The sequence below is a fragment of the Eupeodes corollae genome, chromosome X (assembly GCF_945859685.1).
Source record: "Eupeodes corollae chromosome X, idEupCoro1.1, whole genome shotgun sequence".
In the NCBI taxonomy this organism is placed as follows: domain Eukaryota; kingdom Metazoa; phylum Arthropoda; class Insecta; order Diptera; family Syrphidae; genus Eupeodes; species Eupeodes corollae.
In genome coordinates this window covers 3,501,038-3,522,137 of record NC_079150.1, presented here as the reverse complement: position 1 = coordinate 3,522,137, position 21,100 = coordinate 3,501,038, and the positions used below count along the sequence as shown (strand labels likewise).

Genomic DNA, 21,100 nt, shown 5'->3' with positions numbered 1-21,100 from the left:
AATCTCTAATTTTTAAAAAAAATATTTGAGTCGAAAATTAATTTTTACCAACTTTTGTTAAATTTTCTCTTAATTTTTTTTTTGTAAAAAAACTGTCATTCAATTATTCTCAAAATTTTACTAAATGTTGACAACAATATTTTTTAAAAGATAAAGTAGTAGTTTAAAGCCAATATCTTAAGTTTTTGAAAAGATATTAATCAACTTTTATTAATTTTTTTGTTAAGGTTTTTATTATTGGTAAAAAAACTGCCGATTCAATTTTTCTCAAAAATTTTCAGAATGTTAAAAACAATATTTCTTATAAGTACAAATTATTTGAAAGCCAAAATCTCATATTTTTGAAAAGATATTTGAGTCGAATTCAATTTTTACCAATTTGGAGGAATGTATTTTTTAGGTTTTTATTTTTTATAAAAAAACCGTCAATTTTTCCCAACATTTTACCAGATGGTCATTTTTCGTTGCAAAAAATTTTTTTGGAGATAAAATCATTTGGTATTCGTAAAATTTTCGAGGTGACAAATTTTTTTTTCAGTTTTTTTTTGATTTATAAAAAAAACCCGTAATTGTTTTTTTTTTCCAAAAATATACATATTTGGTATCACGTTACAATATATTATATAAAATTTAATTCAAGTCTTTAGCTTTTTTGTTCTTGAGATATTTGGGGTTAACCAAAATGTTCACCTTTTTTTTTAAACTGCTGTGGTAAAAAACCGCCCACGCTATTTTCTTGAGAGCCCTTTCTGCGTTTTTATCTGTATAACAAAATTTATTTGAAGTCGATATATGTTCTGGTTCTTGAGCTATGGACAACGAAAAAAACGTCGCTAACGTACAAACGTACGTAGGTACACACGCACGCACAGACATCTTTTTAAAAATCTTTTATTTCGATTCTAGGGACCTTGAAACGCCGAGAATGGTCAAATTTTTTAATTTGACAAATCGGACCCATTACAATAACTTCCTATGGGAAGTTAAAAATTTAACATTTTGTACATAATCGTATCTAAAAATTCTTTAAATTACAATGAACTTTACCTAAGTTTGGAACCTCAGATTTTCATGTTTGTGTCTTTTTATATGTATTGACCCTTCCATGCTTCCAAGTTTAATAATTGAACAAGAATCAAAAGTCTTCTTATAAATGGAATGGAAATAGACGAAAGGTGGATAGATACTACACCCCCTTAGTGAACAATTGTTGTGCCTTGATTGGTCAACCCTCTACAGATATAATTCATATCTTGAAAAAAAGTACGTGGATAATTTGTAAGTTCAAGGTTCTAAATTGTCGGAAAGGTGTTCATATAGTTTTAGTTATGGGTCTGTATCTGTGTCTCCGGAACTCAGGACTGTTGAGCTAAAATTAAGAAGTTGCAGGTCTGATGTTAAAAGGGGTTGAAAACTGACTGAGTTTGTTTCTGTTAAGCTTATGAAAGGCATTGGATGAGAATTTCTTTAAACTTGCATGGAATGTTAAATAACGGAGAGGATTCAATAAAATGGATACAAGTATAGGGAACATCCCTTGGTGACGCACTAAAAACATTATGGCTGAATCACAAACACGGCTTCACCTGACGTTTACGAGTTCAGCCATAGGAATTCAATGCATGCTATCACAATGGAGCTTCAACCTCACGTTTCGTTTGACAATCGTGAGGGAAAGAACGTAATGTGACTCCAAACGGAAGCTCTAGTTCATTTATCTGAACATTTGCTTTGCCTGACAGCTCAACTGCTGTAAAAAAATGTCAACACACAAAATATTTGCTCTTTGGAGGGATGAAATAATAGAAATACCATTCAAAGCAACCTCGAAGCAGGCCCACCGTAACATAGACGAAGCCGAAGCTGAAGCGTGTTTGTGATTCAGCCATTATTATGATTTAATTAATCGTTTTCATTGCATTGTAAAGTTGAAAATAATATTAAGAACAAAATCACCGCCTGCCTGGCCAGTTCTGCCCGAAAAACTGAAGCTACGTTGTAAAAGTTCACAGTCTCATTAACTGAATTAAATATTCGTTATCATTAAAAACTTCCCAAAAAGTGTTTTCATGGAAATCTAGTATTATTTAACCTAAACTACGTATGCGTTCTAACAGCATTTTTACCAAGGATTTTTTAAAACAATTGTCGTAAGATGTCTACTAATAAGTTTGGTACACCAACATTTTTCGCGCCCCTTTTTTCTTAAAAATGTTCACTCTCCTATGAATACCACCAAAAAGTAGAATTTTTCAAGCAAAGCTAGCACAATTATACCTAACCTATGTTTTTTTTTATTACAGGGTTTATATATTGGAGACAATTAATTGTGTACTTAGTTTTTCAATTTGAGTTCCATTATCAGTTTTTGACTGGTGGTAGGGCCAACTTGGCCAATTTTTTAAAAAATAAGTGCAACAAACTTTTTTCTTTCACGATAAATTCACGACAGTTAATCCATTCATTACAGTTTCCTAAAATTTGTAGTAGTGCTAACTTGACAGAAATACCCGATTCGGTTATTGCCGTATGTGAGCAGATACATTCAAACAGGTGATATTATCGTATTTACTCCTCTCAAACATCCCAATTATTACACAATGAAACATACCGCTTTACACAGCGCACATCTTATAAGGAAAGTAAAGCTTTAGTTTGTTTTTATCTTCAAGTTTGCGATTGTTCTTTTGAACCTGTACATACAGCTGTGGCCAAAATTATAGGAACAAAACTTAAAGTTTAAATATAAATTGTTGTTTTTAGCAGTTAGGCGAAAAAATACATTTTTGTTATTTAGGTTTTTATTTTATTTTATTAAGATTTTGGAGTCCGTTCCACCAAACCTTGTTATTGGCCGACCAAAAGATAGAAACAGTTGATTTAAACTAAAAATACAATACTTTTTATTCAGATCTCTTAATGGCTTACAAAGTTTCTTTTTAGCTATTCTTATAAAGTCATAAAGTTTATTGTATGTACATAGATATTCATAAAATTTCTTAGTGAATTCTAAGCTTTACTCAAGTTAAAAGAAATATTGTTTAACTCAAAAATAAAGAATGTTTCTATTATTTTGGCTAAAGCTGTATATAGACACGAGTAGGCAGGGAGGGTTACCTATTCCTTTGCCTATACCTTCAAGTCATTGATTTCTCTGTCTGTCCATATGTCAACAAGTGCCTGAGCAAATCTTGATGTTCCATTGTTTGGGGTAGCCCGTCCAGTCATTGTCCATTTTAACATGTGTCCATCTGTCAACAATTGAAACATTAGCCATAACCTCTCCGGAATATTTGAAGTTACACACATATTGTATATGTATGTAGGTAGTACAGTAGTTGATCGTTTCCTTTAAATTAATCTTGGGGCATTGCAATGCACAAGCGAATGATGCTTTCCCGATGAATTGCGCGGTGCGATGAAGTTATGTGATATCAGTGCCACTGTGGTCTCAAATTACTATTTTCTTTGCCAAAATTATAAACTTTAAAGCGTATATTTATTGTCAAAATGTTGTCCCTTTTTAGAAATTTTTGTATGGGTTAGTATAAAAAATTAAGGAAAATTATTGTATCAGGTGTTTCTGAAACATTGACTTTTTAAGTGAGAGTTCCTAAGAAATATTAATTAACAAAATAAGACATCAAAGTAAATATTTAATAGCATTCCTAAAATTTCAAAAAAAGTGTCAAGGAATATAAGTTTTCACGTGAGGCACTTTTATACAGAGGCTCCCATAAAAGATGGTCACTCCTGAATTCATAAAAGACCAGGTTATGACCTTTCAGAATATGGTAGCTCTTATATCTCGAATCACACTGTTTACTGAAAATTTGAAAAATACTTACTTCAAGTGGGATTTTGAGGAACATAAATTATAAATAATATTTGAATGAATGTGGGGGAGAGTACGATAACTTTGGCGCCGAGATATAATAACGGTTTTTGGTAGAGGGGCTTAATACAAGCATTTTTTACTATGGGAGGGGGGGGGGTCTATCTCCCCCCGTTTAGGCGGTAGGGGCAATTTAAAAAAACATGTACTTTAAATGGAAAAAAAATAATTAAAAAATAACGGTAATACTTACAATTAAGTATTATACCTTTTTTTAAAGCCAACACTTGTGTCTAGTAGCTTGTTTTTAAATCAAGTCAAAACTATGCATAGTTTGCGAAAAACACTGTTTTAAACTCAAAATTTGGTCAAAAAAAAAGTTAAAAATATGGTTTAGAGTGTAATATTTCGAAACTTTTAGATTATCTACAATTTTTTTTTTAGAATACATTGCCCTTATTTATTTTTTAACGAAAACTGAAAACTAGATGTTTCTATGTCTATGTCTATTAAAATAGTAGTTGTGGTTATTTTCAATTTTCTCAAAAACTAAAAGACATAAAATCATCTAGTTTTCAGTTTTCGATCAAAAATAAATAAGGGCAATGTATTCTAAAAAAAAAAATTGTAGATAATCTAAAAGTTTTGAAATATTACACTCTAAACCATATTTTTAACATTTTTTTTTACCAAATTTTGAGTTTAAAACAGTGTTTTTCGCAAACTATGCATAGTTTTGACTTGATTTAAAAACAAGCTACTAGACACAAGTGTTGGCTTTAAAAAAAGGTATAATACTTAATTGTAAGTATTACCGTTATTTTTTAATTATTTTTTTTCCATTTAAAGTACATGTTTTTTTAAATTGCCCCTACCGCCTAAACGGGGGGAGATAGACCCCCCCCTCCCATAGTAAAAAATGCTTGTATTAAGCCCCTCTACCAAAAACCGTTATTATATCTCGGCGCCAAAGTTATCGTACTCGTGCCTGAATGTGAATGTTTGATTAAATGAATTTAATGAAGGTTAGATTTAGGTTGTTCAATCCTGAATATCCCGAACCCCCTGGAACGAGTTTCAGTTTTATATGTAAAACATTCCAGCATATTCACTACTTTTGTGCAAAAGTAAATTGCTTTGTGATATTAGTTGCCATGGCATGTCATCCATTAGCTGCAAAGCAGTGGTTGTTTTGCAACTTAAAACATGTAGCGCACTTAAAAACTATCTTTCTGGTAAGATCCCAAAACTCCAGTATCTAATACTGCTGCATTACGATTGCGAATGTTTCGGAGATTACAGGATGTAGATTAATCTTGTGAATATTTTCTATGATAAGATAGGAAAAGTTATTTTAAAAAAATGTATTGATGTTTTAGGAAATGGTTAGTTTTAAGAGCGCGAATGTCGGCATTGAATGATTTTAGTTTTATAAATTGTATGTTTGGTATGAGGTTTCGCGATTGGATTTTGCACTGCGATTTTGTCTAAAGAAGCGAGTCAACAACAAATCCCCACACAACTCGACAGAAGATGCAAAAATACAAATTAAAAAAACGAATGTTTTTGTCTGTACTTGCCCATCTTTCAGATTACTGCAAGATTTAAGTTTGATGACCAGAGTTCCTGAAATATTATTTGAGCAGATGGTCTTAACAATTCAAATATTGGTGACACTTCTGACAACAGCGAGCGCCTTGTTAACAAGATGCTTGGAAGATTCTTTTGACATGCGAAAGCAGTGGTCGCCACTTAGAGATTTATAGAGCTCCAATGCAATGCCGAGCACTTTAGCAAACGATTTTGAGCGTTCTATTTTGAAAGAGTACTCACATTCTTCCTTTGGGAGGTTGCTAGAAAAGAAGAACACTAAGAGCTTTATTTTCTGATCTTAAGTTAAGCCAAGTAAAGATGATCAATTAATATAAAAATATATCAAAAACTTGAATAAAATAAACTTTTATTAATTTCATTCGAATTTTTACCATCCGGCTCGAAGGATCAAATAAAAAGTAAATAACAGTTTTAATTTAATCATATTGTATCAATGTTATGGTTGGCAAATAAGAAAAATAATAATTATAAACAATATTTGATTCAATGTGAATGTTTGAAAGTTTGAAAAGTTTTTAAATTCAACATATACTTAGCAAAAAATTTTAATATATTATTATTTATAACCGAGCTTGCAATTATTTGAAATAAAAAAATAATCATCGAATGTGTTTTTTTGCCACGAGTTTTTTCTTTTGGGACCATAGTGTACCGCCAGGGCCTGTTAAGCTTTCGCTTCAGAAAAACAGAAGCGGCATTAGAAAGAGAGAGAGAGAGAAAGAGAGTGAGACAAAGAGTGCGGTTAATGTTAACTGGGCTTGTACTTGTACACTCTTTTGGGTAGGTTCACTTTGTTGGTTACAGATAAAAGGTACGACGCTGAAGATGCCGATGCCGATGCCGCTACCGCATTGTCGTTGTAGTTCAGTGCAATTCAAAGATATTCACCACTTGGACAGAAAGACAGACAAACAGCCTTCGAATACAACAATAACAAGTATAGAAACACAACAAATAGTCAAAAGGGGCAAGAAAACACACATCAAATGATCAAATAGACAATCTCCGATACAGGGACGGGAAATCCACATCTAGCTAAATAGTGATTTGATGACTGCGATGATGATGACAATGCGATGTGGAACGTGAGATGTATCAACCAAAAGAAACTGATGGATTTTATTTCTCTTTCTCCTCTATGTTCGGCTTTTGTTTTAAGTTCAAACGTCTGTACTGTTGATATTCCTGGTGCTCTTATAGTCTTCAATTTAAATTTCTTCTTTTTATTTGTAATGTTAAGTATTGATAATATTCTTTTTCAAAAACTTCCTTATGTCAAATTTCTCAAAACTATTGTTAGGTATATATGTATGAAGTAAAGTGTTGCAGATAAATTTAAAAATATTATGTGTTTTTTACACTCACGACACAAGAAAACTAAAGCTTGAACTCTACTCAGACAAATCAGATCTTTATCAGACAGAGTTTGTATCTCTAGAACTTAGGGGCCAGTTATAGTTTTCGTTGGTTTTTATCATAAAAACCAATCGTTAGAATTTTATTGATGTGCTGGCTATATCGATCATTAAAAAATGTTCCTGATAGAAATGAAACATTTTTGTTGAAGTGTATCATTAAAAACAAAACTGACCACAACGACCACCTTCTGAATTATAAATTGAAAAATCAGCTGTTCATTAAAAGTGATTTCACAATTTAAAAAATAATAAACTTAGACAAAAGTTCGTGGTTAAATAAAGTAACTTTAAAGGTAAAAAATTGTATACTCTAAAAAATGAGTATAAGCCTAGCAAGAAAAAAGATTAGCATAATAATAAATCTACATGCATACATTCCAATAAATGTATGCAACTTCCATAAATTTAACAACTTATAAAGTTTGCGTTGTTTTGAGTCATACATATATACGAACTTCATAATTATTGAATAGATTCGAAATCTTAAAAATTAAGGTTTTTCTTTTTATCAGATTCGGCTTTTTTCATGTTTTTAAGACCGAAAATTGTAGACCTCCACATACAAATTTTTCGGTCGAAATTCGAACTTTCTCAAAAGCCATCCGATCGATTTTTATGATAATCTAACTCAACTCCATTATTTTCTCAGGAACTTTTCAACCGATTTAATAGGATTTTCGAAAACAAAATTTACTAACAAGGCTAAGCTTTTTTGTTGACAAATTGAATGACATTTCAATTTTTGAAGATTAACTTATTTTGTTGGTAAATTTTTAAATATTAAAATAAAGTAATTATTTTTAAAACGACTCTTTGGATATATGCGCAAGTTCGTGCGATTCAGTCGTGCATTTTATTTAACATCTAAATATAATCATTAGATCATTCGGCCACCATTGACATTAACGTGGAAACAATAATGTCATACAAAATAATCTAATTCATCCAATCTGATGTAAGGGTAGGTATTCCTAATGTGAGCTTTCCATTTTTCTTTTTAAATATAATCAAATCATAAGGGAAACAAAATTAATAACACAACAAATTGTAGAACATTTAAGAAAAACAGCAAGTCTATTTAGATTAAGAACATAATTGTGAGAACTAAATGTAGACATTGTTTATATGTCATAGACAAATAGTTGTTAAGCTAGTGTTAAAAATTAAAAGGAACATTAGGGTGGGCTGAAAAAACACTTTTTTTTTTTTTTGATTCGGAATACTTCACAAAAGTTGTTAATTTTCTCAAATAACTATAATCAGAAAAAAAAATAATTAAACAAAAAACAAACAATTTTGTTACACTTTAAAGTCCGATTTTGTTAAAAATTCAGGGATAAAGGACCGTGACAAGGAGGTGGTTCTTATCAAGCCATCTCTTGCGTCTACTCCATACTTGTTTGAAGCTTCAGAAACGGGCTTTACACACCGTTCTACTGCTTGTGTCTGACAAAAAAAAATCATCAAAAGCAGGTGTCAGAAGTGTGCCAGAGTGTATCAGTTGTTTCTTTATCCGTGATCCTCCTTAAAAGGGGTAGAGGAGAAAGTTTACATGTGTCCCAACAAATCATGTCGGTGTAGTCTATATCAACGAAATTTATCCTCGGAGGGTTGAAATTTCGAATTGGCTTTCGCTTCATAAGCGATCGTTCTTTCCGAATTCGGCCTAGTTCTCTGATGTATCTACTTTCATCAACTATCATTGCCAGAAGCAAATTTTCGGGATGAGCTAAAAATGCGTTCAGCTCAATCACAGGGTCAATGACTTGCAGCAAGTTTTGAGATAGATACCTTGATGTTCTGATGGTTTCAAAAACAATTTTAGGACCATCTGTAAACTTTTCTAATTTTGAACCACAGAGTGTCATGTAGGATTTTAAAATAAAATGTATTAACTGTTTAACCTCTTCAGAGGGTATTTCCATGCTTACATAAAGTCGGAGTGCTCGATTAGCCGCAGTCAACCACCTTGTTCAATAGCTGGAATTTTGTTGGCTTTCTCCCAATAACAGTTTATTGAAATCGTGCATTTGCACTCTCTTTTAGTTCTTTTACAAGTGTAGTTTACGACAATTGGACATTTACACGCAGCCATATGGACATTTACACGCAGCCATATCAAAAAAACAAGGCAGAATCACGTTTGAAATCGGCTTTGTAAATGTCACGATGGAGAGATTTTCTGATTTTTTAGTACTTATCTTGGTACTTATTATAAGTTGCACCGAAGGAATTGAAGCTTTTGAATACAAATTCATTCTTTGTAGCAACCTTATTAGCTAATTCACTAAAGCTCATTTTTATGTTGTTACCTTACTTGGAAGCAGCACAGTAAGACATCTTCGTAATTGGGGAGCTTATTATTTGGAAAATAGCGAAGATTACCAAGAATCTGGTATTTAAAATCCTTGAAAACGAACTGGGGAAGGAAGGTTAGACGAGAAAGAGAAACACTCGGGTGAAGAGTGGGGAGAGTTGGGAAGAACCGGTTTTCCCCAACAGGTCATATGATCTAGAGTAACCAGTGTAAAATAAAATTTGCCCGGACGGAAACTAGTTTTAAATGATTTTTTACATTCGATGATTACTTTAGAATACGACCATATGAACTGTTCAAACCGCAGCTTCGGTGGGAGATTGAAATAAGCGGTTCTTATCATTACTAGTTTTGTCCAAAATTAAGCAAAAAGTTGTAAAAGTACCATTTTTTACACGATTTGCGTGGTCAGTTACTGTTGAAAAACTACTGATTTCAATTTTTTTAGGTTCCTCATACGCTGAATTCAACATTAGGACATATTGTGTTTGATAATAGTAAATTTAGTTATTAAAAAAAAGTCGAAGACGAGCAAATTTTCGCAACTTTTCAAAAGTTTGAATGGAATGCTCGAACGGAAGATATTTTTGTAAAAATCTTATTCAGTCATTTACTCAGAAAGGTATTTAACAACTTTTGTGAGGTATTGTAAATCAAATAAAAAAAAATAGTTTCAGCCCACCCTAATCATACCTACATCATAGATGGGAGGCGTAGATGTTTGAAAAATGTAATAAAATTAAAATATAATAAAATTAAAATTTAATATTGAAGCTCAGAGTTCCAAAACGCCAATTTTTGACGTTTGCAGTACCACATAAGCATTTTTGTTATTTGTTAAAAATCATCCAGTCAAAACATCAGTTTCGAGAAAAATCGAATTGACAGTTTTTTTCACAAAAAACAGAAACCTAACTTAAAAACTTTACCAAAAGTTTGTTCAAATTTATTTTCTTCCAAAAATTCAAAATTCAGTAAAATAATTTTCAGAAAATTAAAATTTACAAAAAATAATATACACAAGTGACAAAAATTGATATTCGATTCTTGATATCTCGTGAACAAATGAAGGCATTGACTTCACAATGATTTATTATTATTATTTTCTTAATCATACATAAATGTACAAATTAATATTCTTAAGACTAACATCGTCACAATGATTTAATTCTAAATTTTCTTAGAAAAATCCCATCTGTATTTGTTTATATAAGAAATAAAAAAGTTATTCGACTTAAATATTTTTTTCAAAAATTATAAATATTCCATCTATTAGACAATATTATTTTCAACATTCTGTAAGCAGTCAGTTTTTTATTAAAATTAAGTTTTCAAAAATGCAACTAAAATTGGTAAAAATTGGGTTTCGCTTAAAAATCTCCTTACAAACTATTTATGCTAAATTTTAGTTAATTTTTTAGAAAAATTCAATTGTTTTTACAAAACAAGAAAATATACCTACATATGTTTTATCAGAACGAAGACAGATTTTGACTTCAATTTTTTTCGTCTTAAAGAGAACTTTTAGACGAATAAATAGACGGGCACGGATGGGTGTTTTTATCATTGTGGGTCGTATCCCAGTCTCTTTTTGTATATACTTTCTAGCACAACAGGTCGAGTCATCGACCAATTAAACTGATTTTGCAATCCAATCAAAATCAAAATTTAAAAGTTTTTTTTTTGTGTGACATCTTAAACATAATGCAGGTACAATTATTGATAAAGGGTTGAGAGTACTTGGTACTTACCAAGCGTTATTTAGGCATATCAGCCGAGGCGCAAAATAACTTCAGCGCCCCTGTGTGCCTTACGTCGATTTTCACTGTTCTATACGCGATAACACTTGTTTAATACGAAAGGCACTTAGAAACTTGATTTGTAAGCAATTAAATGCGGCAAAAAAATAAAATAATACAAAGATACTTTGGAAGTATGTATACCAATTAATTATTATCTCTTTTTATAAAAAAATAGTAAAAAAATAAAAGAAAAACAAAATAAAATCTCTCAATTCGCACTCACATGTCACATGTATGTATACGAGAATACATGATGCTTGTGACTCTTGAATTAAATTTGATTATTTTTTGTAAAATTGTATTTTTTATTTGTGTTTGATTTGTTGTGTTTTTCATCTCACAAATACAAACACTTGTAAGTATGAATAATTATGGAAAGGAGACTCCTTTAAATACACTCTCTTACCCTGCGTACACCCCCCCCCCCCCCACTACTAAAATGAAAAATTCCATTTTTCTATATTTCTATATAAATGTAAATGTTGCGTAATTGTGCGACCATGTTTTTGCGACTTGCATGAAATTTGTTTCAATTGCAAATCAAATGAAATAGAATGAATAGGTATAATTAAATTTAAAAAAATTAATGTTTTCCATCAGAAGAAATGATTTTTTTTAAAATTAATTTTCGATTTCCCTCTTGAACTGATACGGGCGGTGCGGTGGTGGTTTTGAAACGACCTGGTATTTTTTGGTTTTTCTCCTCAATACTATAGGTTTTCTTTTTTATTACAGTATTTGAGTACTTATTTAAGATTTTTTTTTTAATTTGTTGATACATATATGTAAGCAAGATTTATTGTGACATGTTTTCAAGAAATCGATATTTGCATTTCTTTAGAATATTTTTCACAAGGTTGAAATGGTCCGTCAAATGAAGTTTTAAAATGATTCAAAATGTTTGTTTTTATATTTTATGTTTGTTTGTTAAAATTTAAAGGGTGAATTGAAGGCGGTATGAAGAAGATATGCATGTAGATAAGTATTTCATTAAATGGCACTTTTGGAATCTTTTTTCACAGCTTTTTGGTATTTCAAAATTCCTAATCTCTTATGTTTTTATAAATTAATTACATAATGTTAACAGACACTCCAGGGTTAGTTAATACCCTTAACATGTTTAAAGATTAAACGCAGTATGATTTTTAGGCAAATAGGACTAAATGGGATATTAGGGACAATTTTAAAGTTTCGATTATCAAAATGAGAGGGAAATCGAGTTAAGTAGAGCATTTCACATTCTAGATGTTCCGTTAAATAGAAGAATCTCTATACTTGACAGTACGTCGTCTGAAATTAAGCTCAAGGTTAAACTGATGGGCATTCCTATACTTTAAGTGCGAGTGTTGCTTCCAAATTGTTTAAGAGTAGGAATGTAACTGGCTAATTTGACAAAACGTTGTTTGTAAAAAAAATATCGGTAAAACAACGATAGACAAGAGGCATAGTGACGGTGTTAGAGTGATGTAAATGTTTCGGTTATAGTTCTATCACCTATCACTTTCAATTTTTTTTTATCCTATCCAAAAGACATACATTTGCCAAAATATGCGAGTAATATTCAAGTTTTTGAAATTACAGCCAGGTCAGAAGTGGTGAAATATTCCTTGCTCCGCCGGAGAAATCCTAACTTCCTAACAACATGTTTTGCAATGTTGAATATGAGATTATTTTATAAGAGGAATCTGTGATACACATACCGAGTACCTCGATGCAAGTGCCGCTCATGGATAGCAAATATACTTGCGAGAAATACTTTACAATTTTCTAAGTGAATTTTGTATTTTTTTGGGATTTTGAATAAGTATTTTAATGCCAATTGATGTTCTAACTTATTCCTTCATTAAGTTCTCAAGCTTTCGAACTCTGATTTAGATATCAGTTTGAAATAGAACTTCGATTTATAAGACCTTCGAATTTGGATCCAGGATATTAGAACTCGATTAAACAGTGTTTTTAATTCTTCTTCCAAAGATCAAAGTTTTGAATGAATTCCGGTTTTGGATAACATATAAAGTACATTTTATGGGGAATAACTAAATATTTTAAGAAAATACATCAATTTAAACTGTTTGGTAATAAATCATTAATAGGAGCTGAATGTAATGTAAATTGTTGTGGACCAGTGTTCATAAATTGCTTCATAAAGTGTAAAATAAACATAGGCACTTAAACCCATTAAACTTTTTTACTTTTCGTGGGCTTTATTTCAATTTTACATACTAATTACATCAAAAGGTGGGAGGACATTATGTCTACATATATATAACCGTTTATAATGTCTACTACTATTGAGTCTGCACAAATAGACATAAGAGCAATTTAAATTATGTCGAAAAATAACATACAATGAAAAGTAATCAATATTACTTCGGACGACATTTAAAAATACTAAACTTTTACAAATATCGTGGTATTTTTCGCCTCGACAATAATATTTTGGCTGAATCTACTAAACACAGGACTCTTTGAAACTTTTATTATAATGCTTTCTATATCATATCAGCAAGCATAATTTGATTTTTCGAGATTGCAGGACCCAAATCCAATTTCTTTTGATATTTATTTGAGTAAGATGTTCAGTGCCCTAATATATGTGGAATAATTTTAAATAACACAAATATTAAATGGAAAATCAATAAAATACGAAAGCACAATTTTTATTTCGAAAAAGTGAGAATATCAAAACCAAATGGTAAAATAATTGCCCAACGAAAACTGACAGTTTTTTTTTATTTTGTTCAACTCAAAAATGAATTTAACCGAGTTCTACAGCCATGATTAGATGTAAAAAAAATTGCTCGCGTTCTAAGTGTTTTAAGAATAGCGTTCCATAGATAAACCAAGAATTACTAAATCGAGTTTTATTTTATTTTAGAACTTCCCCAAGAAATTGGTCGTTGAAATTCTTAAAAAAAACCTTTGTTTTAATAAAAATAAACTTCTGCACTTTTGATCTCTATACTGATCTCATTGAAGCATTGCAAAGCCATACATTTTTTCTATTTCGTAAATACAATTTTTATGTTTTGCTTTTTAAATACTAATGAAATAATTTTTTATTTCAGGTAAATCTTAATGGAAAAAATTCTGGTAAGGTTCAATTTCTTTCTTAAAAAAAACCTACCAAGGACAGGGAGAGTTGGTTTTGAAATTTAACGTTTTCAACTAAATATCCTAATAGTAGAATATTCCTTTATGAATTAAAAGATTTCAGTCAAAATGTTCCCATTTAGTTTTTGATTTTCTATAACTCGAAAATACTCGTAAGCTAAATTTATATCAAAACTAAAATTATAAACAAACAAATTCTCATTTTAGATTTCTTTCATTTTTTAGCATTCAAGTCTCTTAGAAAATGTTATCAAACTATATTTGTTCTTGTTGATTATCATTGATTCGATATCCTAGTGCAACTTCAACTTTTTGTTGAGTTTTATTGTTTCTTTTTTATTTTTGTTACTTCATTTCTTTAAGAAAAATCATGATTTTCTTCATTTTGTTTACGCACTGTAAATCACTATAGACAAAAATGAAATAATAAAACGTTAAAAAAATATGAGAAACTATAATACAAAGAAAAAACAAAAAAACAACAAGAGAATGACAACCCGCAACTTGAACAAAATTACATCATGTAGCGCAACCGGTTCGCATTACCTTATGTACAGGAGTAGAGTAGCATCAATATTCAATGTAGTCAGTTCATAGTTAGATAGTCGATAGTGCCTATTTGCTAGACAACACATCTAGTACCTATACAAACTCCAACTTAGTAATACAAATTTCTTGAATTGAACAAAATCTCTGCACAACATTATGATATTTAGGTACGAGTATAAGTGCGGGTATATTTTTCTATAATACAAGAGAGTTATTATTAATGACAATAAATGCAATAAATATGAAAAAGTAAACCACTTGTGTTCCTCGTTCACTACTTAGTCCATAGATACATTTGTATCTATATTTTCTTTGAAGATTACAAAAAAAGTTAATGATTATCAGTTTCAACTAGTTGTAGAGCTATGATGTAATTTACTCGTACTCTCGTATGCACTGATGTGGTTACACTTGTTGTATTAACTTGATTATATTGAGCAGGATAGAGTGAAAGAAGATGAAGAAGGAAAAAGAGAGTTTCTGTACTTAAATTAACAGGTTTCTTTTCTTCTTAACTTCCACACTTTTTTGTGGTTGTCTTACAGTTGCCGCTTGCAAGAAATTTAAAATTTGTCCTACCAAAAACTCATAAAATAACCGATCAAATCAGAGACAAAATTTCCAGTACTACAATTTTAGATTTTTTAAAGAACTTCAAGTCGAAAAATGTATATGCTTCTACGCTACTTCTCTTTGACACCTAACCTTTAAATTTTAGTGTTCGGAGACATTTTTAGTTCCAAATTTCAAACGATTTTGTTAAATGTTATATGAGTTTTTGTTAATTACCTATTAAGCTAAAAAATGGTTTTGCTCACATTGAACGGTTTAGCGTCTCTTTAGGGCCTTTAAGAAAGTTCAAATTTTTGACATTTCAACAAAAATAAAAGCATAAGAGTGACCTGTTTTGAATATTGTTAAATGTTTTTCTGTCCGTTTTCTTATCATATTTGATGGTATTCTCTCCAATTAATATTTGCAGCTCAAGAAGGATAGTATGTCTGTCTCTCGCTTTAACTTCAAAGTTATTTAACTTAGATGTGCAAAAGAAAATGTATTTTAGGGTTTCCGTACTGCATATTATATATTGCACATCTCTTATACAAATTAAAAGGGCTACCTTACATAATATTTTTTTTAATGTAAACCATAGAAATTCATTTCAATCAATGATCGATTTATTAAGATGCCAAATACAGAATCTGGGAAATGATAATTACAGAATTTGAAGCCTTGAATGTAAAAATCTCCAAATTGTCTATGTTTTCTTATTCAGAGTTTTGATGGTAACTGAAATAAATTTGATCACATCTTTTTTTTTAGATTTTAAATGGTTTGTTCTCAAACCAAAAACAATGACGCAGTTGGGAAGTCTCTGCTGTAGCTTATAATGTTAATAGCTAGCTTTCAAAACTTCCATGACAGGCTTCTTTAGTTTCCTAATAAAGTTGTAGACTTGTTAGCCGTCCGGATGTAGGACAACGCAAAATAATGGTTGATACTTGAGAATATCCCCTTTGTCCGCATTCAATAATTTTTATTTACGAGCACACTTTTATAGTTAATATATAGACAATAAAAGTGTTCCCGAAAATAAATGTATAACATCTTGAGGTCATTTGCAAAAATAATAAAACACTCAGTTAAAAACTCACCTTTATTTCATTTGGCGTCGATCTCAAATGTCTGGCAAACAAGATAAAACCCCACATTACGCAATATCTTATATCTAGCTTAACTATACATCATCCAATCACGCCTTTAAGTGCCTAGACCGTTGGAAAAAAAAAGTAGTGTGTGCACATGGCGCGGATTGATTGCTTATAGTTTTTTTGTTCAACTTGCGTTGTTTCCTACCTTAAGACGAATTGTATGGACTCGTAAAAAAATCTAACTTTTCACACTCAGATAATGGCTGATTTAGGTACTTTGTTATTAAGTAAAAAAAGTTTAAGCTTTTCTAAGAAGGTCTTTGGACTAGCTATTGCTAGTTGCTAAAGCTATAAATTTATCGCTTAACATTTGTTGCATGTGAATGAAAAATAGATAACGCTATTTAGCTCTTTTATCTAAAAAATCTAGCTAATATATTTATCTGACGTTTGTTTATTTACTTGGTTTGGCTTAGCATAAGCTAAAACTCTCATTTTTGTTAATGAAAAATAGTCAAGCGAATTTTGGAATTTATTTTATCAAATCTGTTTACTACGGAAAGTATTGCTTTCATGTAAAAATAACATTTCGAGTTTTTAATATAACTCAAACAATTATTGATGGATAAGTCCAAGAAAGTTTTTGTTATACCTCCTTCAGCTATTTACTGTTCTAGCGTATGTCACTGCTCATAGAGCTAGAATCTATCATATCGTTAAACTTCGATTTGGTATGGGTAAAGATCATTTTATTGTCATTCCTTTGAACTTGTGCCGTTGTGCTAGGTTTTCTAAAACCTCTGCTTTAATTGATCAAAACATCTCTTTACAATAAAGTGCTCCAGGCAGGTTATTTTATTAATTTTTCTTGTCTGCATCTGTTTGAAGATCTTGAAAGGTGCTTGAAGCCAAGGTGTAAATGGTCAGCGAGTCATGAACTGAGCAAGGCCACTGGGCGTCCACACTTGTGAAATGTTCAGCTGCATTGCATGTTGCTTGTACATTAAGGCTGAAGAAACGCTTCTAGTTGATGTATTCATCAGGAAATTTTAAAGGCTTGAAGATAGCAATATGTATTCAATTAGTAGCTCCACACGCTCTAGAAAACGTATGTATTTTTCTGCCCACTTTGCCTTTTCTTCTTCAATTTCCTTTTCCATACATTTTGTTGGCCACGTGCTTAATGTTTTCGCACTGTAGAGCCTTCAACTTCAACATCTTGTCATACAAAAAACTAACAACCAGGTTCACTCAGATATCTCAAAAATATCCTCATCATCTGCTCAGATGACAATGCTCGGTCTGTCCACACTTCAACCGAAAACAAATCTTTAAAAAAAAAAACTATTCAGAGCTTTCTGGTCAGGGTTCAGGGATCTTGATGTTTTTGTAAGTTAAGCTGGATAAACAAGTCAAAAGCTACATAAACCTACATAGCTTTATTTTTTTTTTAATTAGCAATTACTAAATAACATCTTCAGTCTTTATGTAGCTTTTTTTAATCATTTAATCACACAAAACCTAGCTTTAAGTTAAAAAAATGTTTAAGAACCTTATGCTAAACAGGTCAACCAAAAAACAAACTATAGACAATTCCAGCTTAAGCCTCATGTTTATTGTTATGTTTATTTATTCACATATAAATAGTCCGGAAGACGAAACAATGGAATTTTATTGTGTCTTACGATTTCTTGAAATTATTGGTGTAAAAATATACAGTTTTAAATATCTAAAATATGTTTTCATCTTTTGCTCATAGGACAGTGCACCTTCTTTACGCTCTGGAAAACAAAAAGGAGAGTTCATTTTCTAAAAAACTTCCAGCTGAGGCTGTTTTTTATTCATATCAATTGAAGAGCTAAAAAAATAAGATAAATCTAAAGCTTTGACTAGGAAACTAATTTTACTATCTAGCTTAAGCTATATTTTTTTCACCTAAATCTTAAATTTCACTTTATTAAAGTTTAGCCTTAGCCTTAGCTTTTTTTTATTCACGTTCAAATTTTTTTTTGTGGGAACAAAAATTATCTTTTTTTATTTGATTGTAAAGTGCCAATCTTAGTTAGTAAATTCATAAAGTGCCATAGTTCTGAATCCATTCCAGGGCACCTGGACTGGACTACAAGCACAGGTACAAGCGACCTAGTACTGCATTTTTTTCCCTTAAAAAAATACAAACTATGAAGTGACACAAGCTATAATAGCTCTTTGCAGCGCGTACTGAAAATACCATCATCATATTAAAAAACTCAACTTTGGCTTTAGCTGAAAAAAAAAACAATTTCCACCACAAACAAGAGACTGGATAATGTTATAGTATTACAAGAATAGGGTTGCCGATTCTTTTTTTTGTATTTTTATACACTTCATGAACTAAAGCAAAGAGACAAAGACAATTTGTTAATTCAGACAAAAAAAATAAACTGTTTACGATTATTTTAAACCCAATTAAAGTAAGTTATATAGAATTTGATTAAGAAATAATATTAAATCATTGTTAAAACGTCTTTCCTAGAGATAATCAAAAGGATCAACATTGAATGACTTACAACTCTCAACCATTCCTGTGTGCAAGTATTGTTGCCAGGGATGAAGAGGACCTACTGTCTTAAGCCGAATCCGAAAGGCTAATTTTTTTGAAAGCACTTTGAATGACAAGAATTACTCTTGGAGAATTTATCGATTCCTCGCAAGAAGCAGTACCCGTGAAAAAAACTTTAGATGTCATAGGCAGGGATTGAACCCAAGACCTCCGTCATGACGGTCCTACAAACTGACCATAACTCCACGGATCAACAGCTCAAATTAAAAATCCAAAAACTAGACTAATTGATACCTATAGGATACAAAATCTAGGTTAACTCAAAGTTTTCTTCTGGTACAATGTTGGCAAATTTATTTACCTTTGCCTAACTCAAAAATTCTTTTAAAATAACCAATATACAATTCTTCTCACTATGCTTTTACTATTCTTAATTTGTTGTCAATTTTTGTTGATTGGGTTCTTAAAAAATCTTAGGAGTTGATATTGGTTTTACAAGATTCATAGCATTGTCTCATAAAAGTCTCCCTTGGTAATAAAGTATCTGGAAACTCTGAGACTGCGAGATTAAATACATGATAAACCATCAGTCACGTCGTCGTTGAATCCACCACCGAAGACTTGTCAATGAATCTTTGTTGCTGATGTTAAGTTTGTGTTCTACTTTGCCTTTTTTTTCTCTATATATTTTTCTCAATGAAAATATTAAAACCCGCTAAGCGTAACGCAGGCCGCACTGGCTGCCTTATAGCCTCGAGGTAAGTAGGCGGATCAGGTAAGACAGGCGAGGCAAGCGTTTACAGAGGGAATATAACCGCACATTAAAAGTACGGAATCTCTTTATAGACTTGTGGTTTATCTTATTGCTTCGATCGATTTTTGACCTGGGTTTTTTATTGTCTTTTTATCGCTGAAAAAGATACATGGTTTTTTAGACAGGTATGGTTTTATTTTAATTTTTTGGCGAATTTATGGTTTATTGCTCGTTAAACAAAGTAAAACTAGCTTAAATTAAATAAATACATTTCAATACATTATGTCGAAAAATCTGTTGTATTTCTGTTGGGTTTCGTAAAACATTTGAATTCAACAACTTGATCAAATAAAAGATAACACGATGGGTTTTTTTTTTACAAAATTCACAATTTGATGGTATATGGATTTGAGAGCATGGTTGAAATCCCTAATTAAAAAAGTGTGTGTTAGAGGTCCATATACAGATTATCATAAACACTAAAGTGTGAATATCAACATACGTTTTTTTTTTGAAGGCTCCAATTTAGTTGATCTTTGTGAGCTCTAAAAAGGCTTTGTATGTAACCAATTCTTCGGTCAAGTAGAGAATTGAACAAAAAAAACTAACTCGAATATTTTTGACTTTATTTAACTTCAAAATCTGAGAAATTAAAAAGATTACACACATTTTATTCTTGAAAAAATTACTATAGATGCAAAATGACAAAATTAATAAACAACAAATATTTAAGGCCGGATGCAAGAGTGGATCCAGACTTTAAATTACAACAGTTTAGAAGGCTTTTTGCCCATTTCTGTGTGCAAGTAATGTTGAAAATTATTCAAAGCATTACTAAAGTTTTGTTTTCAAATTCTTAATTGTTTCAAAATTAAGATTTGAGTTGTTTTTGACAGTAAATCGCTTTTCGGTGAATATCGTTAAATTACTAGCAAATCTTTGGATGAACTTTTTACTTATTCAACTTAACTGTATAAGCTTTATGGCTCATATGACCCCCATCTTGGATCGTCCATTTGGCAAGAGTTGGTCCAGTCCTTATTCAAAAGTAGTACTTTTAGAAACAAAGTTTAAAGCAGTAAAATAGAAATTTTATTTTCATACACAAAAAAATATATAATTACAAATATAAGGGGGATCATATTCATTATCACGATATGTTTTTGAATTCAAGGAAATTATACGAAAATTAAAAAAGTCTGTTCTTAAAAAGCCAATCATAACTATTATCGAAATCAATGTGGACATTTTTTTGAATGGATATTTGACTGTGTTTTTCCCTTCGGTGATACTGGTCGTTGGGAAATCACACATAGAATATTTTTTTGACAACAAAATAGCGCAATTACGCAGTTGTTTTTCTATTTTCCTGAAAAGCTGATACTTTTATGTTCAAAAGTTCAACAACACTGATTGCTGTTCCAATTTCTCAAAATTTCAGTGACAGATTTCCACCAGTAAAATCCAATGATTGGTTTCAAATATGAAAATTAATGATAGCTA

At 30.9% G+C, this 21,100-nt stretch overlaps 1 protein-coding gene across 4 annotated transcripts in view; it reads left to right on the top strand.

Moving 5' to 3' along the window:
- LOC129953170 (myb-like protein AA) overlaps positions 1-21,100 on the top strand; it is a 179,883-nt gene that overhangs the window by 23,224 nt on the left and 135,559 nt on the right. For 2 of the 4 annotated variants that reach the window (XM_056066028.1, XM_056066029.1), the window contains exon 3: positions 14,055-14,079. The exons of the other annotated variants lie outside the window; for them this stretch is intronic. The gene's annotated coding sequence lies outside the window, so the exon portion shown is untranslated. The remainder of the gene's footprint in view (positions 1-14,054; positions 14,080-21,100) is intronic. 4 annotated transcript variants of the gene reach the window in all.